This window comes from Callospermophilus lateralis, chromosome 9 (genome assembly GCF_048772815.1).
Source record: "Callospermophilus lateralis isolate mCalLat2 chromosome 9, mCalLat2.hap1, whole genome shotgun sequence".
In the NCBI taxonomy this organism is placed as follows: Eukaryota; Metazoa; Chordata; class Mammalia; order Rodentia; family Sciuridae; genus Callospermophilus; species Callospermophilus lateralis.
In genome coordinates, this window is record NC_135313.1 from 24,491,122 (window position 1) to 24,507,549 (window position 16,428).

Genomic DNA, 16,428 nt, shown 5'->3' on the forward strand with positions numbered 1-16,428 from the left:
AAGTCCTTCCATTATACTCTTCAGAGACTTAAACAATTGGGTTGACAAATATTGACCATGAATCCCAGGATTTATTGGATATATGAATGTACTAAACATAATGACATTTCATTCTCATGTTCTTGGTGAACACATTTATTTTTAAATGTATAGGTGATTATTTACTCAATGACCTGCATATCTGGAATATCAAATACTTTATATATGCACCCATGAAATGTAAAAAACAACAAAAATAAATGCCCCCAAAGTCCTAATATATCTAAAAATAGCTGGTTCAACAGAAACCTAGTTGAGATTTCACAAACCCAATGAGATGTTTCACGTTGAAGGTGCACCTGAATTAAATATGCAAGTTGTGTGTTGAAAAAATATCGGTTTGTAATTGGATCTTCCTTGAGGCAGTTCAGACATGCTCGGTGGACATGGCTTTTAGTCTTGCAATTACTTTAAAATTAATAGGGAAATGAAAGTATCTAGTATACTATATCTCTTGTCATAATACATATTCTTTTTTCAATTCTTCTGAAGGAAATGCATAGCCAAATGAAAAATAGATTCAAATTGCCTTTTAAATTGTTTGAATTCCCCTATTAAAGAAAACCTAGGGGGCAAAGTCAAAACAATAATTTTTTTCTTATTTCTAGTGAACATTTTTAGAATCCAGCAAATAGTAGAGCACATGATTAATTAGTAAATTTGACAAAAAACAACCTCTATGAGTCTTTTATAGTCTGTCAATTACATTATTTATAGTAGCATGTCATATGTCTTTTTTTAGATTTTATTCCTTTTTTTAAAAAAATTTAAGTATATGCAATATAGTCTCATGTACAGTCATTTGTTACAACTAATTTCTTTACTCTGAATTGTTATAATAGGTACATTATTGAATACTATTCATTTTGAAGTTACTTTAGAAAATACAGCTGTTTTAAAATTATAGAAAATAATTTATCAAGGAAAGATAATTTATTGTACTATCTTCTAAAATCTTGGGAATATAAATAACTTATAAATGATATTTAAATACTCATGATTTAAGTGATGTATTTCACTATAATTTCTATATACCATAGCTAATTCTGAAATTTTTTAAAAAATCAAAATTTATTTCTTTTGATCTTTCCACCACCCAGTGGTACAATTTGAAAGTAATTTCTTTATCAGAAACATTAAATTACAATATTTCTTATTTGTGTTGAGACTACAAACAGGAAATTTATGAAATGAAGGTTTTATTATATTGCGATAGCAATTTTTAATTTTTAGATATGACTGGATAATATTAAGTGCTCAGTAAATGAACTCCATTTATTAAACATTTCCTCTGAAATCATACTATCAAATTTTTGCTCATAACCAGAATATCTTTAGGTATTTATTTTCAAAGTCATCTGTGTCATCCCAAAATGACTAAAGTATTTAAATATTTTCATCACATTTTCTAAAGAAAATACATTAAACATGAAAAAATATCTTAAAAAGCATCATAATTCCATACTGATATTGCAGATATTCTCAAGTATGTTGCTTCTTTAATCACACTTAACATTTAATTGCAGAGTTTGTGCTTAAAAATCACTGGAATTGGTTCAGAGGAACTTTCAAATACTTGCTTTCTCTATGCTATACTTTTAAAAATTGAAATAAATTTCAGGTTGTGATGTTCCAGTTTTAACACATCTGTGAATTTTAATTTATATAAATTTCAATTAAATGCCTACAAAATGAAGAATTTTATTTTTATGAGTGGATTTTGCATACCGTTAGAAGTTTGATGAATAATTAATCTGAATATATGAATTATTTTACTTACAACCTAAGTAACCTATGTTAGTATATTATCATAAATAATTTTTGGTTAATCGGATGAAATAGACTGAAGTAAAAAATTCTTAAATGTAAAAGTACCACAGAAACATTTTCTAATAATTTAACTTGTAAATTTTTCAATTCATAAAGCAACCCTGTATTTAGTCATCTCCTGGTTATTCCATTTTCGTTTAGTCTGATTCTTAAAGGAAAATGATGATCAAATAGACCTTTAAAATTAGCTAAAATTTATGTAAGAATTTTAGAAATTCTGGACATCATAATCCTTTCAAGGACCAAGAACAGAAAAGATTATAAATCACCAAAGAGCTTATTATATCCTCATATGTGGCTCTAGAATACCATCAAAGCAAAAACAATTTTAATAGAGTCCACAGATGAAAGGCACTTTACCTATTCTTAGAAAGCTTCTCTGTACATATGTACAAAGGACAAGACATTATTAGACATTACATTGACCATTCAATGTTGTAAATTCTTTTGCCCTTCTCAGAATTGTTTAGCAGAATACTTATAGTGTCTACTGAATACTGTAATTTTTTTTACTCTTTTTGTACTTGCATAACATAATGGTCAAAGAGCAATTGTCACCCACATAGAAGGCAGAAGGTAGTATAAACAAAGCAAAAGGCCAGAATGGCAAATGCTAGAAAGAAATTCAGAGTGTGTGTGTGTTGGGGGGGGGGAAGGTGGGGGGGGGACAGGGGCAGGATGCAGCCATAGAGGTGGACTATGAAAAAAAAAATCAGTGTGGGAATGATAGTGAGAGGTGGGGGGAGCAAGAGAAATGCACAGAAGCAAATGCATATTGAAGGCAAATGCATCTTCCACTTCAGAGGAGGATTAGAATGAGTTAAACCATATTCAGAAAGAACATAAATGCATGTGTATCTCAGATTTTCATCATCCTTAAAATACTTATAATTTTCTGTTACCTATTGAGGGGCAATAACCTCCTGTAAGAAACCAGAAGTACTTAAAAGTGTTTGAAAAAACATGTCTGCCTTAGGCCAGCTGGGCATCTCTGAGCTCTCTTTCCTCAGGATGTGGATTCTGTGCTAGGATCCCAATGTCCACTCATGGACAGTAGTTTCCCAGCCCATCTCTTGACTTCTAGACCCTTTTACTGTTATTTTTTCCTGGGGACTGCACAATGATTTTGCTTTCTTTAAATTATTTTTTATTTTATTTTTATAATGCTAGGAATTGTACCCCAGTCCTCACACTTGCTGCCCACTGCTCTGCCACTGAGTTCTACTTCCTTTTTCCTTCCCTTCCTTTTTTTCTTTTTCTTTAATTTGAGATAGTGTCTATTCAGATTACTCAGGCTGGACGTTATCTTGTGATCTTCTTGCTTTGGCCTTCCCAAGTGGCTGTGATTATAGGCATGGAAAATCCAAACATCAGCCTCCTATTTAACTCCTCTGAGCCCTATTACCACTCTGCCTTTCTACTTAATTCCTCACTGTGTTCCATCCATCCAGTATCATATGCTTCACAGAAGCTGATCCATTTGTATACCCCATGCCATACTTTGCCATTTTGAGAATTTTAGAAGGAAAAGAAACTAATTACACTGGATGATTTTTATATACTCAACATGTTCATATACTGTGTGAAATTATTGTTTACTCAAAGTGGACTTTATTGCTTCAGTTCAGTGCACAAATTACATGAGATTTTTCTCCCAATTGCACAGCCAGGAAAACGCAGGGCAGACTCTAGAAAGGAATTGCAATCAGTATTTGCAACCTTTTCTCCTCAATATGCCACCCTATTAATGTAATTTACTTCCTTTATTTGTAATGTTCTTCTCACCTACAAATATCCAAAGTCAGATTTTTTCTTCTCAACCAATCTTTTCCTTGTTTTCCTGAATTCAGTATTTTCAGTTAAAAGGTAATTTTCCTCTTCAATGAGTAATTATAGGAAAGGTACATTATAAATATTTATTATAATTATTAATGTTCATGACCTTTGCTTTAAACTAGTTTTGAAAGACTTCTTCTAGGAGATTAGCTATGTAAGAATAGGATATATGCCTTTTCAATTTTTTACCCTGGGAGTTTATAGAGTATACCTCAATCAATGTCAGAAATAAGCTAATGAATGAAGAAAAGAGTGGCTACTTTCCCTGAACATTTGTAATCTGAATACTGCTATTAATGATGTCACATGTATTGAAAATGAATTACAAAAATATATAAAAAAATCAAAATATAATAAAAATCTATTGTTTGAAGTTGCTGAGATGTATAGTGGCCATGAATTGACCTTTTCCAGTGAAAGCATGACAGAAACCCAAGATACCTTTTCATGTCAAAAATATTGGCTAATTTTCCATGGCTATTTTCAAATATCAGATCAGCATTGGAGCTCTCTTGCCGAGATTCTTTATGAGGCAGTCCTTTTCCACTGCTACTCTCCCACCCCCGCACAGTGTGTGTCTAGACACAAAGCCACATCTTCCTTTGACTCATAGCCTCCTGAAGCAAAGACATTAACAGTGGGGGTCTTTCATACACCATATATCTTTCTTCAGGGTTTATTATGACTGCTTTTGCGTGAGTAGGTGGTAATATTATTTACTGCTACTATATTAAAAACACAAAAGAATAGATAACATTAAAACAGGTTTGTATGCATTGTGATTACCTCTTCCTGGATGCCCTTGACATCAGGATCATCACAGAACATTAAAATAACACTAATATGAATATTTAATATAAGAACATATAAATCATGGTTTCAAATTTAATATATCTGCTGCAAATAATTGAGTTCATTAAAAAAGTAGAAGAGATAAGAAATAAATGAACAATAGGACAAAGGACTTCTTATATGAATTATTCTATATGAACATGAGATGAGCAAGTGAAAAATGGAAGACTTAATTAAAGTCACTTACTCTTTTATCTTGGATGAGTCATAAATAATACATACCTGCCTGCTTCATTACCAGAGGCATATTTGAGATATTTTGTTAGGTATAGAGGAAGGATTTCCTTAATTTTATTTAGTTGTTTGTTGTTACATGTCTTTAATATAAAGTCATTAATTAGCTGAGATTATTCTTGCAGATTAAAAACAGAGATGGTGTCTTCTTTTGAAGAAAAGCCGTATCTAGGAAAACAGTATTGCATATTAATTTCCTAAATTATACAAAATAGTAAATAAGTTTTTAAGTGATTAAATAAGAGCAATTACCAAAATTACTGGATTCTTGTCTAAGTCAATTTTAATTTTGCAAATTATCGATTGAACACTTCTAGAATCAATTCCTCCCGTGTACCGATGAGAAGGAAGTCGGGGTAATCTTAGTCCCTCCTGCAAAGGCTTTTTAGCATTTTATTATCAGAGGATTAATTTTAAGTAATTGAGTAAAATTGTGCTCACAGGATTCATCTAAAAAAGGATAGTTGGTGCCTTGTTAGAAGGTTGTTTTGAAAAGATCAATTAACTGAAATATCTAATTTATGATAATTCCTATTAGGACACAATGATAATGAACACAATCTATTGAGTCTACCTAGTTACTTAATATCTCCCCAGGGGAAAGATGATAGAAAATATCATGTCTGTGGATATAATAAGAACCAGATTTCAATCCTGGCTTGGCTCCCACAAATTTTAGGATTTTGGCAAATGCTTTCCTTTTTAAACTTGTTTCTTCATCAGTAAATCATAATATCTGTTGGACAAGACTGTCTTGAGAACTCAGGGAGTTCACGTGTACAATGACCAGAAGTGTACCAGGCACATTCAACAGAAAAGTATTGGTTTGTTTTCTGCCAATGGAATTTCTAACCCTGTGGCTTTAGAAGAACCATAAGTAAGTTATTAAGTACAACAAAGCTATAGGTAGACTAAAAAGAGAGTTTATAGTTAAATAACCCCTCTGGAAACTTATTTTAATAAAAAGGAAGAAATAAAGTCACAGAAATTATTCCAATGCTAATTATTATTTTTACCTCCCTCGCAGTAGAATCTAATATAGCCTGGAATGATTTACTCTGGTTCTAATATAGTTGTGTTTTCTTTCTTTATCACAGTATCTTCTTCCTAAGATCCACATGATAGCTTGTGGAGTTTCTTCTGTATTAGTCCCAACACCTCTGTTTTCCTCTCTGTAACATTGCTGAGATTAATCAGTAAGCTCTAAAGTATCTCTGCCCCAACTATGAGAATTCACTGCTGTCTCCTGATCTTTATTATGTTTTAACCCCTCTTGCTATTGACAATCACGCCTGGTATTGTGGTTATTCTTTGATAAAGGACAAATCCATGTTCTCCTGGAAGTCCTCTTTCAACTCCACAGCTACTGTTGGCCATCTCCCAACTTTTCTTTATGTTGAAAACAGGAACAGATATTTCTAGTTCTCTCTGGGGTTAATAGGAAAAGTGCTGACTGGAAAACTATGTATTTGGAGTTTTTTGTCAATTTTCCTGCCTTGCATTCTTAATGTTTCCACTAGATTTCAAAAGATGAGAGTGACACCTTCACCTTACAGCTGCCAATGCTTCCAGATTCTCAGCCATGCCTCTACTGCTTGATGTAGTTCCTTTTAGATATAATTGGTTTAATGAAAAATGCAATAATAGCAAAAATTTTAAGTGTCTACTAGGTACTGTGCTTGACCTATAACATCATTTAGCTGTCACATATATATGTTAATTTCTAAATGAATTAAAAGTATCTGCATCATTTAGATTAAACTATTATAGTATATCCAAACCAAAGATTTGGTAACAAACATCAATTTTTAATACATGTATAAAATCAAGGTAAGAATGTTTATGTATGACATTCACTTTCCAAATTTGTCATTGTGCCCCGAAGTATTGAATTGAAGACAATCTTGAGTCTTCATTCAGTTCTGGCAGGAAGGAACACAGTAATTGTATGTTTCCTGTGGCTGCTATAACAGATTAACTGAAAATGTGGTGCTTCAAACTTCACTGTTTTGGAGCTAAACGTGTGAACTTGGGGTACTGGGAGAGCTACGCTCCCTCCAGAAGCTCTAAGGAAAATCTGTTCTTGCCTCCTACAGCTACTAGTGCCTGCAGGTGAGCCTTGGCTTGTGGCTGCATCACACCAATCTCTGTCTCCTTCTTTGTTTTCTGTTGGTATCTGTGTCTAATTTACCTCTGCTTTTCTTTTATTAGGGTAATTATGATGGGTTTTAGGATTTGCCTGAATAATTAGGAATGGTCTCTTAATATCAAAATTCCTAATGTTGTCACATCTGCACAGACCCTTTTCCCAAATAAGGAATAGTCACATGTTCCAGGGATTAGGATGCAGGCATATTTTGGGAGCCATTATCAGTCTACCACACAAAGATGGATAAGCAATATCTGCCATGGGCAGGAGCATGGGGCTGTTGGTGGCATGTAAAGAACATAATTGCCATCAGTGACCTATTCTGCTAATTTATAAGTGAGGGATTAAGAGGTTTGTCCAAGGTGACTGCATTAGAAAAACCCAGTTGAAAGTATGTGGCATGCTGAATTGGAGAAAGTGGAGGGAGTTTAACCAAGGGGTTTTCATAAAGGCATCAGAAGGCTGGGCATGGTGGCACATGCCTGTAATCCCAGCTACTCAAGAGACTGAATCAGGAGTGTTTCAGGTGAGCCCAGACTATGTGATCCTGTCTCAAAAAGTAAGAAGGGCTGTGGATATAATGCAGTGGTGCAGTACTCCTGATTCAGTTCCCAGTTACCTCCCATCCCAGATAAAATAAACTTATGGGCAGAATTCGGTAATACCAACAAAGTTTGTTGAAGTGCTCTAAGACTAGTAACAACACAGCTGAGCCTGTAGGAGCAAAGGGAAGTTTGCCCTGAATGAAAGCATCTCTGCCCTTTGGTAGAGGGTTGCATAAAAGTGTGGGAGTAGAGTGTGAGTACCAACATGACTCATTCTCTTCTTCCTTTAGTGTTTTACTGTTGCTTTCATTAACAGATGGAAAACAGGAGATCAGATTGCCTGATGAAAGCCATGGGTTAAGGTGGCCTGTGGTGATTGTGCATGTCAGTCTCTCTGGGCACATGGCAAGATATAGAAGGGTGGAGGTGGAACTAGAGAGACAAAGGAAAATACATAGGTCAATGTCACAATGGTGTCATAACTAGGAGTATGGTCTAAACTACTTTATTCCAAAATGGAGTGCGATTTTTACTATATGAACTGAAATTCAACAAATTTGAGTACAAGTAATGATAAGGGTGTTTTTAATATAGCTGCCCAATAAATTCAAGATTTTTTGTATGTATAGCAAATACAGGTGAGAGTTAATTTTTCAAACAAATAGTTTTTTTAACAATAGTGATGTGAAGCTGAACTTAAATAGGAATCAGAATAAGGGTACATGGAAGGGTGTATATTTGAGCTACACTGGGATTAGCAATTAATAGAAGTTGGCAAATTATTAGATATAGAGTGGAATGGAAAAGAATAGAAATGTTAATGCCAAATATGAATCCAAGATTTTTAAATGGAGTGTAAATATGTTTCTGCCATTTACAAAATCAAAAGAGTGTAGCAGGCAAGTTTAGATGTGGGATATTATTTACTTTTTGTCAAGTATTGGATATCCAGTAGTATTTATGTCAAGATGACCAGAAGGCATTTGAAATACACGTTGATTCCTGAGATGAAATAGTGGGAAAGGGGGGAATATAATAAAGATTCTGTTCATTTATTCATGAAATTGTATTGCATTTGTCCTATGAACCATGTACTCTATGAGGATTTGGCGATAAACCAGTGAATATCATCAAACAATACTATTACTTTTAGAGCAATTATTAGAAATTTCATGCATTTAACAGATTAGTATAACAAAATAGGATATATATTATAATATGAGAGGAATGCATGTTTAAAAATCTGTTAGTTCCTTTTCAGAAATGACAGTTGAAATTATAGGACTAGAGAAGCCTCAGAATGTGGGCACAGCACAGTTTTCATGTTAGAAGGGCACAGTGATTTTTAGATATGATGATAATGAATCTTGCATTCTATTTTGGGGATAATGTTGTGATGCTTATATTGCTTCAAATTAAGTAAATTATGATAAACCACAAAGTTTGACAATTGATTCCACATGTTTGAAACCTCCATCATAGTTCTTAAAGTTGTAAAATAATTTCATCTCTGGGAGGTTGGAGAACAGTTATATATGGATGCAGGAGATTGCAGACTAAAGCAAAGAGTATTAAAGGTGACAACATGGTTAGCATTTCCATATTTAAGGTATGAGAGGGTGAAGTGGGTGCTGATTCTCATAATACGAGTACTCAGAGAGTGAAGAATTAGTACAGAGTATCCTTCTAACCTCAGCCATACAGGGATTTTGAGTGAGATAAAACAGTGCAAAAGGTCAGGAGAACTTAAGAATCAGAGAATAACCCTGTTGACTTTGTGAAAAGACATATTTGATGACTTTTTCAAGAGTAGTTTGAAGAGTAAGAATGTAAGAAAGTGATAGAAAAAAACAGATTCCTAAGGAACAAAGCCGTATAAAGTGAAGAAATAGTCTAGGTGGGGTAGGAAATATTCCCAGAATAAAGGGAGAACAAAATTGAAGGAAATTTTCAATTTCAGAGTACTGGACACAAAAATATAATTATAGGTACAATGAGGGTTCCAATAAGAAGTAAAGATAAAATTATACTAAAGATAAACAATGATGAATAATTCAAGTGAATAGAATGGAATTGTGTCAAGAGTACATTTTACACAGTAAATATTTTAAAAGGTAGAGAGTATTTTTTTTGTCCTTGTGGAGATTCAGAACAAAGTAAATTAAATAAGGAGTCAATAAGAAATTTAAAATTAAAATGAAGAGCTATTTTTGGAAGATCCAGACAGGATATTTGTATCAAATCCCCATGAATCTGTGCTTTTCTCCAACAATATTCAAAATTTAGAAAGTGAAGGTGAAGAGAGTTGTCTTCAGCCAATTAGCAAAATGAAAATATCAAGAGGAGAAAATGACATGTTGATGGCAAGTATGTTTCTGTAACACTAACTTTGGAGATCAGCATATAACAGAGGCAAATGAAGAAAATCAGAAAAGTATTTATAAAGCACGAAAATATGTGGGAATAAATCTACTTCCCATCCCTGCAAAACCCTACCCACATTTTCAGGCTCACCTCATGCTACCATAGCCCTTGCTAAACTCTAAGCTCATGAGTTGTCTCATAGCTTCCAAAATACATCAGCTCTTGGCTTGCCTTGAATTCTCTTCCCTAGTATTTGTGTATCCAACTTCTCATAAATCAGGTCTCAGAACATGTTTTCTTAACTTACCCTTATCTAAAGTAACTCTGTAACTATCTGTTTATAATCTATCACAACACCCTGTTTTCTCCATGTTCCTTAATATAATTTATAATTGTTCATACATTTTTTTTATTTCCTGTTTATCAGTTGCTTCTCCCAGTAAAACAGAAGCTTCCCATGGACAGAGATGACATTGTAGACAAAGTGTCAATTACATTCCCAGATGAACAGCAGGACCTCAATAAATATTTTAAGTGAATCAACATTTAACTAAAGGAATAGAAAAATAAAATAAGCATGAAGAAAAATTCAGTGTAACCTTGGTCAGGAGGAAGGGAGACAACACAGACAGAAAGTAGAATTCCACCTTACATAGTGAAGACCTTCAATAAGGTCTTCATGGAGTGGTATGTTGAATATTGACTAAATCTAACACCTGGACACTTAATGGGTGAATGATATAGAATGAAGATGGAAAACAATTGACTCCAATGATTGGAAGGAACTTAATCTTGATTGTTGGATGTCTACAAAAATGTTAGCAAGGATTAGAAGGGCATATTAAGGCCACTGAGTGATGTGGACCAATTTAAACTGAGACCATATTAACTGCTGCCCACCTAATTGCACAAGTAAATTATTGTTTATTTTAGACATGAAGGAACAGATGCAGATTTCATTTATTTTATTATCTGTGTACCATCTGTAGCAAAATAGGTTTGTAAAACACTCTTATGGACCAGTAATTTTATTTCATTTTTCATCATTGTGCTTATCATTATCTTCTAAGTGTTCTTCATCACCATCATCCTTACTATCAGGTTGGCATTTGTCTTGAGCATCTGCGAATCTGTTGACTATTGCATTATACAGTTTTATATGCCTACATTAACTGTCTATCTTTTCTTTTTCTCTATCCTGCTTTTCATTGTCTTATCCCTAATGCAATGAGATTTTCTCCATTTTCAGCTGGAGGGTATTGAATTAATGGTCCATAGACAGGAAAACACTGAAAGTTTGGCTGAAGTTAACATTTTTAAAACAAAGAGCACATAAGTTTTCACTGACCATATTTTATTTTCTTTTTGTAAAATCACTAACCAACATGAATAAGAAAACAAGTTTAAGTGGTAAGGGATAAATCTATGATGACTGGGAAAAATAGAATCTTAATGTGAAAAATAGTATTGCTCACTTTTATTATTGTGCAGAAATGTCTTCCCTTTGGACAGAATAGAGATATAAATAGCATATGGTTAGAGAGTAATGGCATACATGTTTCAGAGTTTTTTGTCTATACCCTGATAGTCCCATGGTAGTTTAGAAAAATGTCCGTATTCAAACCAGATCTCATTATAAAGAAATATGTTCTTGTTTCAGATTTCCAGTGTAGCACCTGTTACATTCTTCTCTTCTGTCCTATGAGAAAACCGTCTAACTCACATATAAGAAATAATTTTATACAGGGAGAGGAAAAACAGAGAAAAATTTTATTTCAGGAAAAATAGGTGACGTACCTGACAAGTTGTATTTATTCCATTGGCCTTTGGTGACATTTTCTAGTGACAGCAACAAAGACCCCAAATTGCTTCTGTAGGCCCCACACAGAGATAAGAAACAGAGGACATTATTAATTTTAACACAGTGTAAATTATTGAGACCAAACACTCCATGATTAAAATATTGGAATTTTTTTCCCCTTTCCATCCCACTCATCACTCTAAATGATCCTCATTCCCTTTTCTTTATCTATTCCCCTATCCTCTAAAAAGCCATCTGCTATTTCCTTTATGAAAAAAATAAAACCTACAATTAGTGTCTTGTTCATCTTTTCTTTCTCAAAAAAAAGAGAACTATTATGCAAATACTCTACAATTTGGTTTCAAATACTCTTTGTAGTTTGATGAGCAATTTTCCTTAATACAAACCCAGCTTTTTTGCCAGGACTTACTAATAGATTTTTTTTTTTTAAGGGAACTTTCACTTTTCACATGAAAAGTCCTCTAATGTAAACTTCTCAAATGCATATTTAGAATCGAATTATCATTGCTCTTTGAATTGTAGGAGGAAAAAATAATCATTTTATATCTTTAATTCTAAAAGCAAAGACAAAAATAACCTCAACATTTTTCTTCTACCTTAAATGTCATTGTTTTCTTTACATCAGGAAATGGCCTGTACCAAATATAACTTTCAGCAAATCAGAAAAAAAATGTTTATTACTTTTTTTCTGGAATTATGTGTGATGGCAGTTTACCTGTTAGCACAAATTCATTGTTTGATTTTTAGCTGTTCATCAGGGACTAAAGCACATTTTGACCCAATTCATTCCCGGTATGGCTAATTCTAAGTGTATGAAGCCGCCTTGTTAACAGTGTAAGGTGCTGATGGAACTGAAGTAAAAATGACAATACTTTACCATACAAGTGATGCAGAGCTAACACTCCGAAATTCTAAGTTTTAAAACTGATTTGCTACCGACTAGTGATCTAACCAGGAAACCCATTGATCCTATTACCTCATTTTGCAACTGAGAGTGTCCACCTCTTTCAATTGCTTCCCAGGTTAATACTAAGGACCAAATAACTGCTGTATTTCCCTGCTTTTGACATGGATTGTGGAGACACACAGGAGATTCAGATGTACCAGAGGTTCTCAAAGTTTCATGCTCCCTACACTAGCTTTAGCTGGGGAGTTTACTGTAAAAGCAGATTCCCGAATTCTATGTCTAAATCTGATTACCTGGGTATGGGATCAGGAAAGCTACACTAGTAATGATAAACCTAGATGATTCTTATATGAATGAAAAACTGAGGGCCATAAGAGACAGAATATAGTCAGTATGAGTTTAATTTGATCAGATACCTAACATTTAGTATCTAACTATCTAGTACATAATTAATTATGATACTTTACCCAATTAGATATTTTGTTCATTTTTTTGTATGTGTATGTTTTATATGTGTGCATATTAAAATTCAGTGAAGGAACTCTTTAGTTACACTAAGAGTACAAGCAGCTATTATTAGAGTAATTATTTAATTTGGCTAGCATTCATATCCATGCTCATAATATGTGCATATGTACTCATATCTGTACTCTCTTTATAACTGTACTGCTTTGCTTTATTTCAAATATTTAATGAAATATATAGTGAGTGAGACCAAAATCTTTGCAACCTAGTGGATGCAGATAGTCCACATGAATTCTGTGACTATTCTGGTTCCCTGGGCAGCTAAGGAAGGGGAAACTGAAGGACTTTTCTACTTGGAAGACATCTGGAAAACAGTGATTTCAACTTCTGCCACAAAGGAACAGAAACAAAAAGTCCTTTGAGACTGGGTGATACCACCTTATCAGCTTATTTCTTCTGTTTGGCCTGGGTCACTCCTTTCTCTGGGCATGTTCTTATGCTGCCCCTTTCTTCTTTTCTCAAAAAGTCAACTGTTAGACCTCACATGAAACCCTGGCTAGATCCAGGAAATCCACACATTTCTTGAGACACACCCCATAACTGTGAATTACCTTTAGACACAGCTGACCTCAACACCACTAAAATAGTAGCAAAGGTTAGAAGTGGCAATGCCCTCCCAAATCATTTTAAGATGACAATTTTCAAGTCCATTACATTTACATGGGTAATGATAGAAAAAGTTGTGCTCTGCCTACCCTCCTCTTCCTTTCCTACCCCCATTTTCTATGACCCAAAGCAAACACTGTCTACTTGTATGATTTTTTTTCCTGTTACTTTCTTCCATATGTCTAAATATGTTTAGACTCTCAACTCTTAATTTTCAGGTTTATACGTCATTTAACAGTTTCTCACTATCAACACAGGAATGTGGTTTTCACACCCTTCCTATCACCTCCTTGCAAAAGTACGCCTCCCTTTTTTTCCAGTATAGTACTATGATTTCTACTTATATCAATATTTTGTGCTTGTATTATTATGATTATTTAACTATGCTGTGTGGTGAATGTGTTTTCTGGAGCATACATTTGTCTTTTCTTCAAATTCATTTCTTCTTTTTACTTAAGTTTAGTTTTCTGAACTAAACTTGAACACTGGTTAGAAAAAATAAATGGCCTCTTACTATATTTTCTACTCTTTATGTATTCTATCTAGCACAACTTTGTAGGTTGGATTTCCAGGGTGTTATATCCTGTCGCAATCTAGTTGGACTGCTATCTCAGTCTGTTCTACAGCATTTATTCAGGAATATTCCTTTACTATCACTCTTGATTTCTAAATCTCATGTTGAATCCTTGTTTACTCCGTTTGGACTCTTTCAAATCTCTCCCCACTCTTGATGAGCACATTTAGCAGAGCAGTAAAAGCAGGGAAAGTAAATTTTTAAAGGTCTGGCATGTCTGGACATATCTATGATGTCCACTCACTTGGTTGAAATTTTGCTGAGAATAGAATTCTAGGTTTAAACAAAACTTTCAGAATTTTGAAGTAACAGATCCATTTAGGAGAAGGAACCCATGGACGGTCTATATTTCCATCTTATATGAATTTACAGTCTGTTTTCCCCAGAATACTTGTCTTTCCATTGTGCCTGACATCCACAGTCCACAATCCTTTCAGTTTGGAGCTTTCCAAAAGGTGGAGACAGAGCCCTGTAATCTAAGTGGTTCCTAAGTGTATTTTGAAGCAATTCTGATGAAATTGGTCCTTCTTCCATCATCAACAGAGGTGTGTGTGCTAATACACTGGAACTTTTGTTGGTGCCCACCACTGGATTGCGTCTTAGTTTTCTCCTCCTGCTCAGTGAGGCTTCTGACTTCTTAAGTTTGCTATGTCAGTTGCCATGAGTCAACCACTGTCTACTTTTATTGTTCTACTCTATCGTCTCCACTCTATTATTATGTTTTTTATTAATTCCTTTATTCTCCATATAGTAAAATTGAGAGGGAATGGAAGCAATTCATGTATTAAACCTGCCAGGCTGTCTTAAACAGAAACTCAACAGAGCATTCAGTCCTTAATTTTTGTTGTTGTTGTTAAAAAAAAAAAAAATCAAAGCTATAGAACATGTTCAAGAATAACACAGAGAGGGGACTGGGATGTGACTCAGTGATAGAGTGCTTGCCTAGCAGGCTCAAGCCCCCAGGTTCAATCCACAGCACTGAAAAAAAAAAAAAAAAGAATAATACAATGAACTTTCTATAACTGAATATAGATAAACTGATATCAAATTACCATGCATGTACAACCCCCTATGGGTATGTTTGTGTATGCTTACGGATTTGTATAACAAACACACAAATCAATACATACACATAATCCAAATCTCTCTTTCCCTCCCTCTTTATTGCTCATTTTCTTTTTTTCCTTCTCTCGGAGGAAACCATTTAAAAGAAAATTGTAGACATAAAATACTTTGTTCATACTATTTCAGGATCTCCAAGAATCAAAGAAAATTCTTCCATCTATCCATAATACTTTTATCATTCTTTAGAATTTAATACTGGCATAGTATTTACCTAATAGATAGTACCTATTCACACATTTCCCCAATTTTCAGAATAATATTCTCTGTAGTGTGTGTTTTTTCTTCTAATTCAGGAATCAATCAAAGACATAGCATTGCCTTGTCTTTATAATGGATTTTAGCTTGAATATCCTTTTTTGTATCTCTCATATGACATTTTTAATGAGTTCAGACCAGTTCTTTTCTAGATTGTCCTAAAATGTGGATTCGTTTATTTATTCCTTATTATTAGATTCAAATTAATATTATTGTCAAGAATATTATGTAGGTGAAATTATGTGGCCTTATATGAACAAAATTTCATTATTGTTTTCAAAAATTATTTTATTACTTAAAATCACAAATCACATCAAAGCAACGTGTATTAACATATCCCTTATGGTAATATGTCTTTCAAATTATGCCCAAAATGCTTATAAATAACTTTTGATTGGAGACAAACTTTTGGATACTCTAAGTAACCATCATATGTCCACTTTTTATTTCCATTAAGGAAAGTTGTCTTTTGGTTATGATCAACAAATTAGAACTTTTTCTCAATTCATGAAATAAGAAATTTGAGTAGACAGAATTTTATAGTACCATGTAGCTCTCAAATTTTATGAATCTATGACTAAGAATCACTTGTAATTTTGAAAACAAAATAAATTTGAGTAAATATTATGGATCAAAATGTATTATTCAAATGTTTAATCTTGTATATAAACTGGGTATTTTATAATATATATGTTTACCTATTTACTATGTGCACATTTTACCATCTTAACTCTGACCAACTCTACACTAATAATAGATGTCTTA

At 33.5% G+C, this 16,428-nt stretch overlaps 1 protein-coding gene across 1 annotated transcript in view; it reads left to right on the forward strand.

Annotated features, from left to right (window-relative positions):
* The window catches only part of Erbb4 (erb-b2 receptor tyrosine kinase 4), a 681,070-nt gene that overhangs the window by 502,929 nt on the left and 161,713 nt on the right, over positions 1-16,428 (forward strand). The gene's annotated exons all lie outside the window — the stretch shown is intronic.